Below are 13,662 nucleotides of genomic sequence, written 5' to 3'. Positions count from 1 at the left end.
TGTGTGAAAAAGTGTTCCCTCATCTCCATTCTAAATGGCTTACCCCTTATTCTTAAACTGTGGCCCCTGGTTCTGGACTCCCCGAACATTGGGAACATGTTTCCTGTCTCTAGCATGTCCAAACCCCCGAATATGTTTTCAATAAGATACCCCCTCATCCTTCAAAACTGCAGAGTACACAAGCCCAGCCGCTCCATTCTCTCAGCATATGACAGTCCAGCCATCCCGGGAATTAACCTTGTAAACCTACGCTGCACTCCCTCAATAACAAGAACTGACAAAGTTAATCTGTAATTGACGGTAAGGGAGGTGAATGCAATGTCAGCATTTATTTCAAGAGGCCCAGCGGCTCCATTAACCCAATAATTGCTGGGATTGTTCTGGTAAACCTCCTCCGTACCCTCTCCAAAGCCAGTACATCCTTCCTCAGATATGGTGCCCAAAACTGCTCACAATACTTCAAATGTGGCCTGACCAGCGCCTTATAGCGCCTCAGCATTACATCCCTGTTTTTGTATTGTAACCCTCTTGAAATAATTGCTGGCATTGCATTCACCTTCCTCACTACCGATTGCAAATAACACTTTGTCAGTTGTCGGCAACTAAGGGGTTAAATCCAAGATGGGAAGGGTGAAACAAAGACATCCCAGTGTTTATTGGAACAAATATTAATTCAATTCTCCGGAATGCGTTACAAAACGGTTGTAAATTGTAATTGCATTACTCATAATATTCCAGAGCTCTTTGGATTGAGAAATTCTACTACCTCATTTAGAGCGGGAGAGATGAAAACACACGCTGAAACCACAATGTTGTTGATGTAATTAATCTAACTCGAGAAAATGCTGACAGAATTTATCATCAGGAAATGAATGAACTCTTGAATCGTCTGAACAGATTTACGGTGCCTCCCTGCCAACCGTGTTAAAGACCCCCAGAAGAATTTGACAAACAATCATAGAAGACCATGGGCGGCACGGTGTCACAGCGGTAGAGTTGCTGCCTCACAGCGCCAGAAACCCGGGTTCAATCCTGACTCCGGGTGCTGCCTGAACAGAGATTGTACGCTCTCCCCGTGACCTGCATGGGTTTTGCCCAGATGCTCCAGTTTCCTCCCACACTCCAAACATAGAAACATAGAAAATAGGTGCAGGAGTAGGCCATTAGGCCCTTCGAGCCTGCACCGCCATTCAATATGTTCATGGCTGATCATCCAAATCAATATCCCATACCTGCCTTCTCTCCATACCCCCTGATCCCTTTAGCCACAAGGGCCACATCTAACTCCCTCTTAAATCTAGCCAATGAACTGCCCTCAACTACCTTCTGTGGCAGAGAATTCCAGATATTCACCACTCTCTGTGTGAAAAATGTTTTTCTCATCTCGGTCCTAAAAGATTTCCCCCTTATCCTTAAACTGAGACCCCTTGTTCTGGACTTCCCCAACTTCGGGAACAATCTTCCTGCATTTAGCCTGTCCAACCCCTTAAGAATGTTGTAAGTTTCTATAAGATCCCCCCTCAATCTTCTAAATTCTAGCGAGTATAAACCAAGTCTACCAGTCTTTCTTCATATGAAAGTCCTGACATCCCAGGAATCAGTCTAGTGAACCTTCTCTGTACTCCCTCTATGGCAAGAATGTTTTTGCAAAGACGTACAGGTTTGCAGGTTAATTTGATTTCCACAAAAATTGTAAAAAATTGTCCCTAATATGTAAGATAGTATTAAAGTATGGGGATGTCGGCAGGGACTTGGTGGGCCGAAGGGCCTATTTCCACGCTGTACCTCTAAACTAAACTAAACTATTTGTAAGCAAAAATATACTCGCAATGATTTAGAAATGAACTTGTGCATCAATTTATAATGAATTAATAGCTAAGATACCAAATATATAGTCCGAAAATGGTTCCTAATCCAAGTCGCCTCTCCATGTTATCCAGAGATGCTGCCTGACCTGCTGTGTCTTAAAAGAATACAGGAAATAGATTTTAATTAGCAGGATATATGGCATGTGGGTTTTTTTGGTGCTTTTCCTGCACATAATAATAAGGAAGAAAGGAATGTGTAGATAGGATTGCCAGGAACTCGACAGGAATAATTTTCTTTGGTTGCACTAAGGATTTTGGGACATTTTTTGCACTAGTATTATGGTTCATAAGTTTGTCATAGGAGCAGAATTAGGCCATTTTGCCCATCAAGTCTCCCCCATTCAATCATAGCTGATCTCTCTTTCCCTCTCAATCCTATTTCCCTGCTTTCTCCGCTTAACCTTTGACACCCGTACTAACCATCAATCTCTGCTTTGAAAAAATATCCACTGACTTGACCCACACAACCGTCTGTGGCAATGAATTCCACAGATTCACCACCCTCTTACCAAATACATTCCTTCTCATCTCCTTCCTAAATGAACATCCTTTTATTCTTTGGCTGTGCCCTCTGGTCCTAGTTTTTACATTTAACAGTTTTTTTGCATATTATATATTATCTATGAGTATTGTGTTTGCAGGTATGTTATGCAGCAGGAAGTAAGAATTTTATTGTTCTGTCATTAGTACATACAACAATTAAACACTGTCTTGACTCTTGAGTCATTTGGATGTGTCATAGAGTGTGGAAACACGCCCTTCAGCCTAACTTGCCCACACCGACCAACATGTTCCATCTACATTAGTCCCACCTGCCTGCCTTTGGCCCAATGCCCTCTAAACCTGTCCTATCCATCTTCCTGCCTAATTGTTTCTTAAACGTTGGGATAGTCCCGACCTCATCTACCTCCTCTGGCAGCTGGTTCCATACACCCACCACCCTTTGTATGGAAAAATTTACCCACTAGATTCCTATTAAATTTTTTCCCTTTCACCCTAAACCTATATCCTCCGGTTCTTGATTGCCCCACTCTGGGCATTGAAACAGATTTTCAAAGGAAAGAGCCAAAGGTTGGCAAAAGGGCGACACGCTTGCGCAGCGGTAGAGTTGCTGCCTCACAGCCCCAGAGACCCCGGTTGGATCCTGACTGTGGGTGCTTGTCTGTACGGAGTTTGTACGTTCTCCCCGTGACCGCGTGGGTTTTCCCCGGAAGCTCCAGTTTCCTCCCACACTACAAAGACTTACAGGTTTGCAGGTTAATTTAATTTCCGTAAAAATTGTAAAATTGTCCCTAATATGTAAGATACTACTAATGTATGCGGATAGCTGGTCGGCAGGGACTCGGTGGGCCGAAGGGCCTATTTCCACGCTGTACCTCTAAACTAAACTAAACTATAACTTGTAAGCAAAAACTAGTGCGTACCAATTTATAATGAATTAATAGCTAAGATAACAAATATACAGTCCGAAAATGGTTCCTAATCCATAACGTTGCCTCTCCATGTTATCCAGAGATGCTGCCTGACCTGCTGTGTCTTAAAAGAATACAGGAAATAGATTCTAATTAGCAGGATATATGGTAGTCTGAAGAAGGGTTTCGGCCCAAAACGTCGCCTATTTCCTTCGCCCCATAGATGCTGCTGCACCCGCTGAGTTTCTCCAGCAATTTTGTGTACCTATGGTGCTTTTTGGTGCTTTTCCTGCACATAATAATAAGGAAGAAAGGAATGTGTAGATAAGATTGCCAGGAACTCGACAGAAATAATTTTCTCTGGTTGCACTGGTTTGGTATTATGGTTCATAAGTTTATGTCATAGGAGCAGAATGAGACCATTCACCCATCAAGTCTACTCCCCCATTCAATCATAACTGATCTATCTTTCCCCACACAATCTCATCCCCCTGCTTTCTCCGCGTAACCTTTGACACCCGTACTAATCAAGAATCTATCAATCTCTGCTTTAAAAATACCCAATGACTTGGGCCCTCATAGCCGTCTGTGACCGTGTGTGGACGGGCCGTCGAAGGACGAGAAGCCGAAGCAAAGAGTTGGAGGCCAAGATACCGACTGGAAATGATGCGGAAAAGGGGCCTGGATTCTGTCGGGCCAGGCCCCTGCTCGCCCCTGAGGACCAAGAACCAGAGGGGGGGGGGGGGGGGGGGGGGGGGGGTGACGGCCAGGGTGGACGTTACTCGACGAAGGGCCGGTTAGAAGAATCGGGGAGCAAGGTCGGCTGCAGGAGGCGAACCCCAGTGGCACAAAAAAGTGGGACAATCCGGACAGAGGCGACGGATGCCACGGGCCTTCATGGGACTTGGAAAATGGAGCCTAAACCAGGCGACTCTTGCATATGGACTCAGTGGGATATTTCTATACATTCTGTACTCATTCTGGGATTGAACCATTTACTGAACCATTGAACCGTGTATGGTGATTATATACTGAATCTGGATGCAAAGAGAAATAAAAAGAGAATTTCAGTACCTTCAGTGGATATGACAATAAAGAACCATCGAACCATTGAACCGCTCAGCTTCCGTGCATCAGGGAGCCTCCCATAGCTGCCCTTGGATCTCCTACACAGCGCCTCCAAGTGTACGGGGGGTAGACCTGCAGCCCACTCCCCAGCACCGACCCACCACCGCCGCCGCCATCTTGAACTTTGCCGCCCTCGATCATTGTCCTGTCTCTCCTCCATCTTCACCCAGAGGTTCATAAGTTGTAGCAACCAGAATTAGGCCATTCAGCCCATCAAGTGTACTCCGCCATTCAATCGTGGCTGATCTATCTTTCCCTCTCAATCCCACTCCCCTGTTTTCTCCTCTCAAGAATTTGTCAATCTCTGCTTTAAAAACACCCAGTGACTTGGCCTCCACAATGAATTCCACAGATTCACCATCCTCTGACTAAAGTAATTCCTGCTCATCTCCTTTCTAAAGGTGGTACCTGTTTCTTGGTATGTTTTATGTGGGTGGTGCGGGTGGGGGGGGGGGGGGGGGGGGGGGGGGGGGAAAGTACCTGCACGTACCTCGAAGGAGATGTGATTTTTCTCCGTGTCGCATCTCCGTTCCCCCCTGCGGCCTACAACGTGGAGTGGTGCGGCCTATCCTGGAGACCGGCCCGGAGCTTCAAGCCGCGGGCGTGACGCAGACTCACCATCACGGAGCCTGGGATCTTGTGCCGAGGATCGCCGGGGCCTGTGGACTTTAACACATTGAAGCCCGCGGTCTCCGGTAAGTAGCGGCCTACTCGGGCGCTCCATGCCGCGGAGTGTTACGTTCCATCCCCACGCCGGAGTTTCGATCATTCCGACGAGACGGCTTGAACAGCGGACCGTCGGCAACAGTAAGTGCGGAGGGTTCAAGGCCCTGAACACGGGTGAACAAAGGAGGAAGATGGCTGAACCTTATTGCCTTCCATCACAGTTGATTCCACTGTGGTGGATGTTTATGTTAAACTTTATTTTATGTGCTGTGAGTAGTTTTGCTTTTTAACTTAGTAAGGCTGTATGGTGACTCAAATTTCACTGCACCTTAATTGATACATGTGACAATTAAATTGAATTTTGAATCCTTTCATTCTGAGGTGTGGCCTCTGGTCTTAGACTCTCCCACTAGTGGAAACATCCTCTCCACATCCACTCTATCCAGGCCACTAACTCCACTGACATGGTATTAACATCCCACTTGGCAACACTGCAGAAGCCCAAGGTTGACCATGGTGCAAATCAACTCCTGCCTCGACAAAAACCTGGACCCACTGCAGCCCGCCTGCCGCCACAACAGATCAACGGTGGATGCGATCTCGCTGGCTCTCCACTCAGCTCTGGACCACTTGGACAACAAAAACACATATGTCAGGCTGTTATTCATTCACTGTTATTCATACAGCTCGGCATTTAATACAATCATCCCCTCCAGGCTGGTTACCAAACTCGCAGAACTGGGTCTCTCCGCATCCCTCTGCAATTGGATCCTCGACTTCCTCATTCACAGACCACAGACTGTTCGTATTGGTGGAAATGTGTCAGCCTCGATAACAATCAGCACGGGAGCACCTCAAGGCTGCGTGTTCAGCCCCCTGCTGTACTCACACTATACTCATGACTGCGTAGCCAACAACAGTGCGAACTCCATCATCAAGTTCGCTGACGACACCACTGTTGTGGGACATATCACTGATGGGGACGAGTCAGAGTATAGAAGAGAGATTGACCGACTGACCAAATGATGCCAGCACAATAACCTGGCCCTCAACACCAGCAAAATCAAGGAACTGATTGTGGACTTTGGAAGGGGTAGGATGGGGACCCACAGTCCCGTTTATATCAATGGGTCGATGGTGGAAAGGGTCAAGAGCTTCAAATTCCTGGGCGTGCACATATCTGAAGATCTCTCCTGGTCTGAGAACACTGCTGCAATTATAAAGAAAGCACATCAGCACCTCTACTTCCTGAGAGGATTACGGAAAGTCGGTATGTCAAGGAGGACTCTCTCCAACTTCTACAGGTGCACAGTAGAGAGCATGCTGACCGGTTGCATCGTGGCTTGGTTCGGCAACTTGAGCGCCCAGGAGCGGAAAAGATTACAAAAAGTAGTAAACACTGCCCAGTCCATCATCGGCTCTGACCTCCCTACCATCGAGGGGGATCTATCGCAGTCACTGTCTCAAAAAGGCTGGCAGCATCATCAAGGACCCACACCATCCTGGCCACACACTCATCTCCCCGCTACCTTCAGGTAGCAGATACAGGAGCCTGAAGACTGCAACGTCCAGGTTCAGAAAAAGATTCTTCCCCACAGCCATCAGGCTGTTAAACTCCTCAAACAAAACTCTGAACATTAATAGCCCATTATCTGTTTATTTGCACTTTATCTGTTTATTTATTCATGTGTGTATATATTTATATAATGGTATATGGACACACTGATCTGTTCTGTAGTCATGCCTACTATATTCTGTTGTGCTGAAGCAAAGCAAGAATTTCATGGTCCTATCTGGGACACATTACAATAAACTCTCTTGAATCTTCAATTCAAGAGATTTCAAACACGTGCAGGGTGTGGAGGAACAAAACTGAAAATCCCAGCATATGTAGGTATTAAAAAATATTGCATGCTGAGGCAAAGGGGAGGAATGCTTTATGCATCACAGTGATTGTTGACGTGACAGAAATTGTTTCCTCTTCCTGTTCCTCTACCTCACGGTTCTTCTCAGAATCCACTCTCCCCTTTTCTCAGACTAACCTGGCCCTGTAAGGGGGGGGCACAGTGGCACAGTGGCACAGCTGGTAGTGCTGCTGCTTCCTCATGCCAGAGACCCAGGTTCGATCCTGACCTCGGGTGCTGTCTGTGTGTGGGGTTTGCACGTTCTCCCTGTGACCGTGTGGGTTTCCTCTGGGTGCCCCAGTTTCCTCCCACATCCCGAAGGCGGGGCAGGTTTTGGAAGTTGATTGGCCCGAATGCATAGGGAGTTGAGGAGAAATTGGGATAACATAGAACTAGTGTGAAAAGAGGGTGGTGTGGACTCAATGGGATGTTTCCATGTTGTATCACTAAACTATTGTTGGTCTTTCAGTTTCTTTTCCTGAAGTTGAAAGCACAAACTCAGGAACATATGGGCAAGGAGAATGCACTTTATTCCTTCAAATCTGTCCCCTATTCTGCACTCCTAAGACTCCAACGGCCAGGTTCAGGAATAGCTACTTCCCCACGGCCATCAGGCTATTAAACTTGGCTCGGACAAAACTCTGAACATTAATAGCCCATTATCTGTTTATTTGCACTTGATCAGTTTATTTATTCATGTGTGTATATATTAATATAATGGTATATGGACACACTGATCTGTTTTGTAGTCAATGCCTACTATGTTCTGTTGTGCTGAAGCAAAGCAAGAATTTCATTGTCCTATCGGGGACACATGACAATAAACTCTCTTGAATCTTGAATCCTATTGGAACAGGGAACATAGAACAGTACAGTGCAGAAGAAAGAACAGCAGATGCTGGTTTAAATCAAAGGTCGACACAAAATGCTGGAGTAGTCAGCAGGTGAGGCAGCATCTCTGGAGAGAAGGAATGGGCGACGTTTCGGGTCGAGACCCTTCCTCAGTCTGAAGCAGGGTCTCGACCCAAAACGTCGCCCATTCCTTCTCTCCATAGAACAGCACAGCACAGGAACAGGTCCATCGGCCTATGATGGCTGCAGCAAAAATGATGCCAAGAGGAACTCTTATCTGCCTGCACCTAATCCATATCCCTCTCTTTTTCATGCATATCCTTGTGCGCTATCCAAAATTCTTTTGGATGTGATCATAGATTATCTAAGGGCCTTCAAGGCCAAGTTAAGATTCTGTATTTTTAACGTTCAAAACTTGTAGAATGGAAACTTGGTGCAGGAAACAAACAAGAGGACATGACTTCAGAATTGTGGAATGAGCTTCCAGTGGAAGTGGTGGAGGCAGGTTCATTGGTATCATTTAAAAATAAATTGGATAGGCATATGAATGAGAAGGGAATGGAGGGTTATGGTATGAGTGCAGGCAGGTGGGACTAAGGGGGAAAAAAAAAATTTGTTCGGCACGGACTTGTAGGGCCGAGATGGCCTGTTTCCATGCTGTAATTGTTATATGGTTATATGGTTATATGGTTAAACATGGTGACTCTTGCACACTGCCTCGGCTCCTGTGTGATCTATGCTTACTCCCTTGTACTTAAGTATAATTTTATTTGCGTACAGTAAGATTTTTCTATTGAAGTGTATGGAAAGAAGGAATATTGTTGTACCTAGGAGTATGTGACAGTACCTTAGACTCTAGACTTTAGACATACAGGGTGGCCCTATGCCCCAACCAGGTCCACGTCAACCATCGATCACTAGCACTGTACTAAACGCTAGGGACAATACACAGAAGAAAATTAACCTACAAACCTGGACGTCTTTAGAGTGTGGGAGGAAACCAGAGCACCAGGAGAAAACCCACACGGTCACAGGGAGAATGTACAAACTCCCTATAGACGGCATTTGCGGTCAGAATCGGGCCCGGGTCTCTAGCTCTGTAAGGGTACCAGACTCTACCGCTGCGCCCCCGTGCCGTACGTTACATAGAGGACATTCATATGTTTACATAGGGCGTTTTTGGGGCAGTTTCTTTGCTCCAAGGATATCGGACGAGAGAGGTTCTGTATCTAAGTCGCATCTTGTCCCATCTAAGGTTTCTTAATATTGACAGTCAAAGTAAAGAGCATTCCATTGCAACAACATACTCGAAAAGCCGAAAAACAGGTTAAAGATTTGTTTTTAAACTAAGAAAACAAATTGTCCCTGCAAAGCTGTAGTCAAGGAGCGGTGTGTAAAACCGCCAGCAGTCTTTCATCGGGGTAGCAATATGATGAAGCAGTAATCAAGTTGTCAAGATCTCATTTTCACATTTCTTTGTAAAAATTATTGACAACATCAAATAAATGTTTATCATACCTTGCCAGAAGAATGCAGAACCGTATACAAAGAGTTAGGTTGGTCATTTCAGTTCTCTGTATACGTTAAGGGTGGCACGGTGGTGCAGCTGGTAGAGTTTAAGAGGGAACTGCAGATGCTGGAGAATCGAAGGTTACACAAAAAAAAGCTGGAGAAACTCAGCGGGTGCAGCAGCATCTATGGATCGAAGGAAATAGGCAACGTTTCGGGCCGAAACCCAAGGGTTTCGGCCCGAAACGGTGCCTATTTCCTTCGCTCCATAGATGCTGCTGCACCCGCTGAGTTTCTCCAGCTTTTTTGTGTAACCAGCTGGTAGAGTTGCTGCCTTACAGCGCCAGAGACCCGGGTTCGATCCTGACTACGGGTGCCGTCTGCACGGAGTTTGTACGTTTTCTCTGTGACCACGTGGGTTTCCTCCGGGTGCTCCGGTTTCCTCCCACACTCCAAAGGCCTGCAGGTTTGTAGGCTAATTGTCTTCTGTAAAATGTCCCTGGTGTGTGTAGGATGGGGCATGGGAGATCGCTGGTCGGCGTGGACTCGGTGGACCACAGGGCCTGTTTCCACGTTGTTTCTCTAAACTAAACTAAACTAATTGTGGTTGTTAATTTAATTTTTCATTTATATTTCTCCAGAGCAAATTTTTATTCAGTTTCTCAAATTTTACTAGCACGGAAAACATTTCCTCATGTAGAACACTGGTTCAGAGACCTCAGTAGCTGCTCTGCCAACTATTAGCACTCAGTTCAAACATGACAGACCATAGGGTTTGACCAGAGTTTCGGATTCTGTTTTGTGTGGGGTTTTTTTAAGAGGCCCTTCGGCCCAACGAGTCCGTGCCGACCACCGATCACAGGGCAAACGTGCAAACTCCACACAGGCAGCACCCAAGGTCACGATCGAGCCCGGGTCTCCTGCGTTGTGGGGCAGCAGCTCTGCCAACCCTGGCAAAGAGCTGCTAAGATGCCACCGTATGAGTTGCTGAGACCAGCCAGGGGTGGCACAGTGCAGGTCTCCTGACCTGACCCAGAAACAGCTTCTTCCCCTCTGTCATCAGACCTGTCAGCTACGTTACATTGAACATAGAACGGTACAGTGCAGGAACGAGCCCTTCGTCCCTCAAGGTCAATGCTAAACATAAAGCCATGATCAACTCTTATCTATCTGATCATAACCCATATCCCTCCATTCCCCACATATCCACATGCCTCTCCAAAAGCCTGCCTCAACCTCCAGAGTCTGATTTGATTGTATTTATGTATAGTATTGTCTAATCTGTTCAGATAGCATGCAAAACAGAACTTTTCACTGTACCTTGGTATGCAAGGCAATAATGAACCTAGACCTTACATAAGCTAGGGTACTGCCCTGATTTTCAAACTTAATTCATTGAAGTGTATTCTTATTCTCACGTATACTGAGGTACAGTGAAAACCTTGTTGTTACCTTGTTGTTACCCGCTTGCCAGTCAGCGAATAGACTATGATACACGATTACAATCAAGCCGTCCACAGTGTACAGATACAGAATAAAGGGTCTAACGCAGTGGTTCCCAACCTTTTTTTGGCCATGCCCCACCTAATCACCTCTAAAATCCTGATGCCCCCCCCCCCCCCCATGTGGTGATATATAATTCTTATCATTTAAAAAGTGAACTCCGTTTCAGCTGAAGAAGCTTAAAACGCCAATACCTTGGTTGTAATAACTACACAATAAAGACCTTTTTTACCCAAAAAAAAATATTTACTCAAAATAACATCTGAAACATAAACTACATATGTTTACCTGATGGAAAATCCTAAAAAATAAAAATCGAAAATTTGGACCCAGACCTCCTCAGTTGCCCCACGTTGGGAACCACTGGTCTAACGTTTAGTGCAAGATAGGGTCCAGTAAAGTTCCATTAAAGATGATCGCTGCTGTTGGAATAAGGATTTAAAAGGGTGGAGCAATTGTAATGAATGATTGCAGATCATTACAGATGTGGCAATATTTTTTCTGCATCTGTCACACTAGGGTGGCCAACTGTCCCGTATTAGGCGTGCCTGTGCACCTCACCTTTTTTATTTGGAAGTGAGAAAGTTGGCAACCCTATGTATGTTGGCAACCCCATTGCTGAACAAGCATTTTGTAGCAATGCTGAAAAACATCATTCTGCACTCTGGTGTTTGTCTCTTTGTTCTGTTGTCTTTGCGCTGGCTGGTTAGCACGCAACACAAAGCTTTACACTTTGCCCCGATACACGTGGTAATAAACGACAGAGCCGGTGGGGGGGGAAGAGTGTTGGGTGTGAAGAAGGGGTGTGAATTATCTGCATTGTATTCCCGCACACTACAGTCCTTGGGAAATGCATCTCTACCGGGAATGGACATGCCACCCACAACAAGAACATCAGATGCTGAAACCTCACACCTGGTGCATCATTGTACCGGTACCAAAAAATGCCTCCCCAGCCTGTCTGAATGACTACCGGGGCGAGTACTCAAGTCCTGTGCTACGCAGCTAGCTACGGTGCTCACTACATTATTCAACCTCTCCCTGGACAAGTCCATGGTCCCTGCCTGCTTCAAAAAATCCATCATTGTACCGGTACCAAAAAATGCCTCCCCAGCCTGTCTGAATGACTACCGTCCGGTGGCCCTTACCTCAGTAGTCATGAAATGCTTTGAGAGGCTGGTGAAGAATCACATCTGCGCCTTCCTCCCTCGGAACATGGACCCGCTGCAGTTTGCATACCATCCGAACAGATCCACGGACGATGCGGTCTCCCAGGTTTTGCACACCGCTCTCTCTCATCTTGACAGCCAGAAGGGGGGGCTACGTGAGGATGCTGTTCATAGACTACAGTTCAGCCTTCAACACGATAGTCCCCACCAGACTGGCCGGGAAGCTACTGGAACTGGGGCTCAACATCTCCCTGTGTGCATGGGTCCTGGACTTTCTCACCACCAGGCCCCAGGTAGTCAAGATGGGAGGGAATACATCAAAGTCCCTCACCCTGAGCACAGGATCGCCCCAGGGTTGCGTCCTCAGCCCCCTATTGTACTCCCTGTACACACATGACTGTGTGGCTAGGTTCAGCTCCAACTCAATAATTAAGTTTGCTGATGACACTGTGGTGGTGGGCCTGATCTCAGACAACGACGAGAAGGCCTACCGGGAGGAGGTGGCTGATCTAGCGCTGGTGCCAAGATAACAGCCTCCTCTTGAACATCAAAAAAACGAAGGAGCTGATCATGGACTTTAGGAGGGCACATCATCCGAGGACGTACACTACATTGAGGATAAATGGGGATCCTGTGGATAGGGTGAGCTGTTTTAAATATCTGGGAGTCCACATCTCTGAGGATATGACATGGGCATCACACGCCTCAGCACTCGTGAGTAAGGCAAGGCAGCGCCTTTACCACCTCAGGCAATTGAGGAAATTCAGAGTGTTTCCGAGGATCCTCCAGTGCTTCTACGCGGCGGCTGTGGAAAGCATCTTGTCCGGGAACATTACCATCTGGTTCGGGAATTGCTCTGCCAAGGACAAGAAGGCTCTGCAGAGAGTAGTGCGTTCGGCCGAACGCACTATGGGAACTTCACTCGCCCCCCTGCAGGAACTATACATCAGGAGGTGCAACTCCAGAGCCAATAAAATCATGGGAGACTCCTTCCACCCCTGCAACCGACTGTTCCAGCTGCTACGGTCAGGCAAACGCCTCCGTTGCCATGCTGTGAGAACGGAGAGGTTGAGAAGGAGTTTCTTCCCAGAGGCCATTCGGACTGTAAACTCCCATCTCACCACGGACTAACTTTACTGAACGTTTTTCCTTCCAATATTTAATATGTAAAAGAATATGTGTGTGTTTATGATTGTGTTTATAGTTTGTTTGGTTGTTTGTTTGTTTGTCTTTTTGCACAAAATCCACGAGCATTGCCACTTTTCATTTCGCTGCACATCTCGTATGTGTAGGTGACGAATAAACTTGACTTGACTTGACTTATTCTCTTTGGCTTTCTGCTTAATATTTTCCATCCCGACCTTATTAAAATCAGGTCCCCAACAGACAGTGCACTTAATCACTCAACAAGTTCATCTTAATTTCACGAGTCTGGCTTGTTTCGTAATAACACATCAATAATGGCGAAATAAGGCATCTGATGATTATCTCCAGAATCTTCGAGTCTGAAGTAGGGTCTCGATCCAAAACGTCACTTATCCGTGTGCTCCAGGGTTGCTGCCTGACCCGCTGAGTCACTCCAGCACTTTGTGTCTTTTTCTGCATTAACCAGCATCTGCCGTTTCTAAATTATAATTACGTTTATCATTTT

The sequence above is a fragment of the Leucoraja erinacea genome, chromosome 20 (genome assembly GCF_028641065.1).
Source record: "Leucoraja erinacea ecotype New England chromosome 20, Leri_hhj_1, whole genome shotgun sequence".
In the NCBI taxonomy this organism is placed as follows: domain Eukaryota; kingdom Metazoa; phylum Chordata; class Chondrichthyes; order Rajiformes; family Rajidae; genus Leucoraja; species Leucoraja erinaceus.
The sequence above is the reverse complement of the archived record's forward strand: the minus strand, read 5'-3'. Positions refer to the sequence as shown.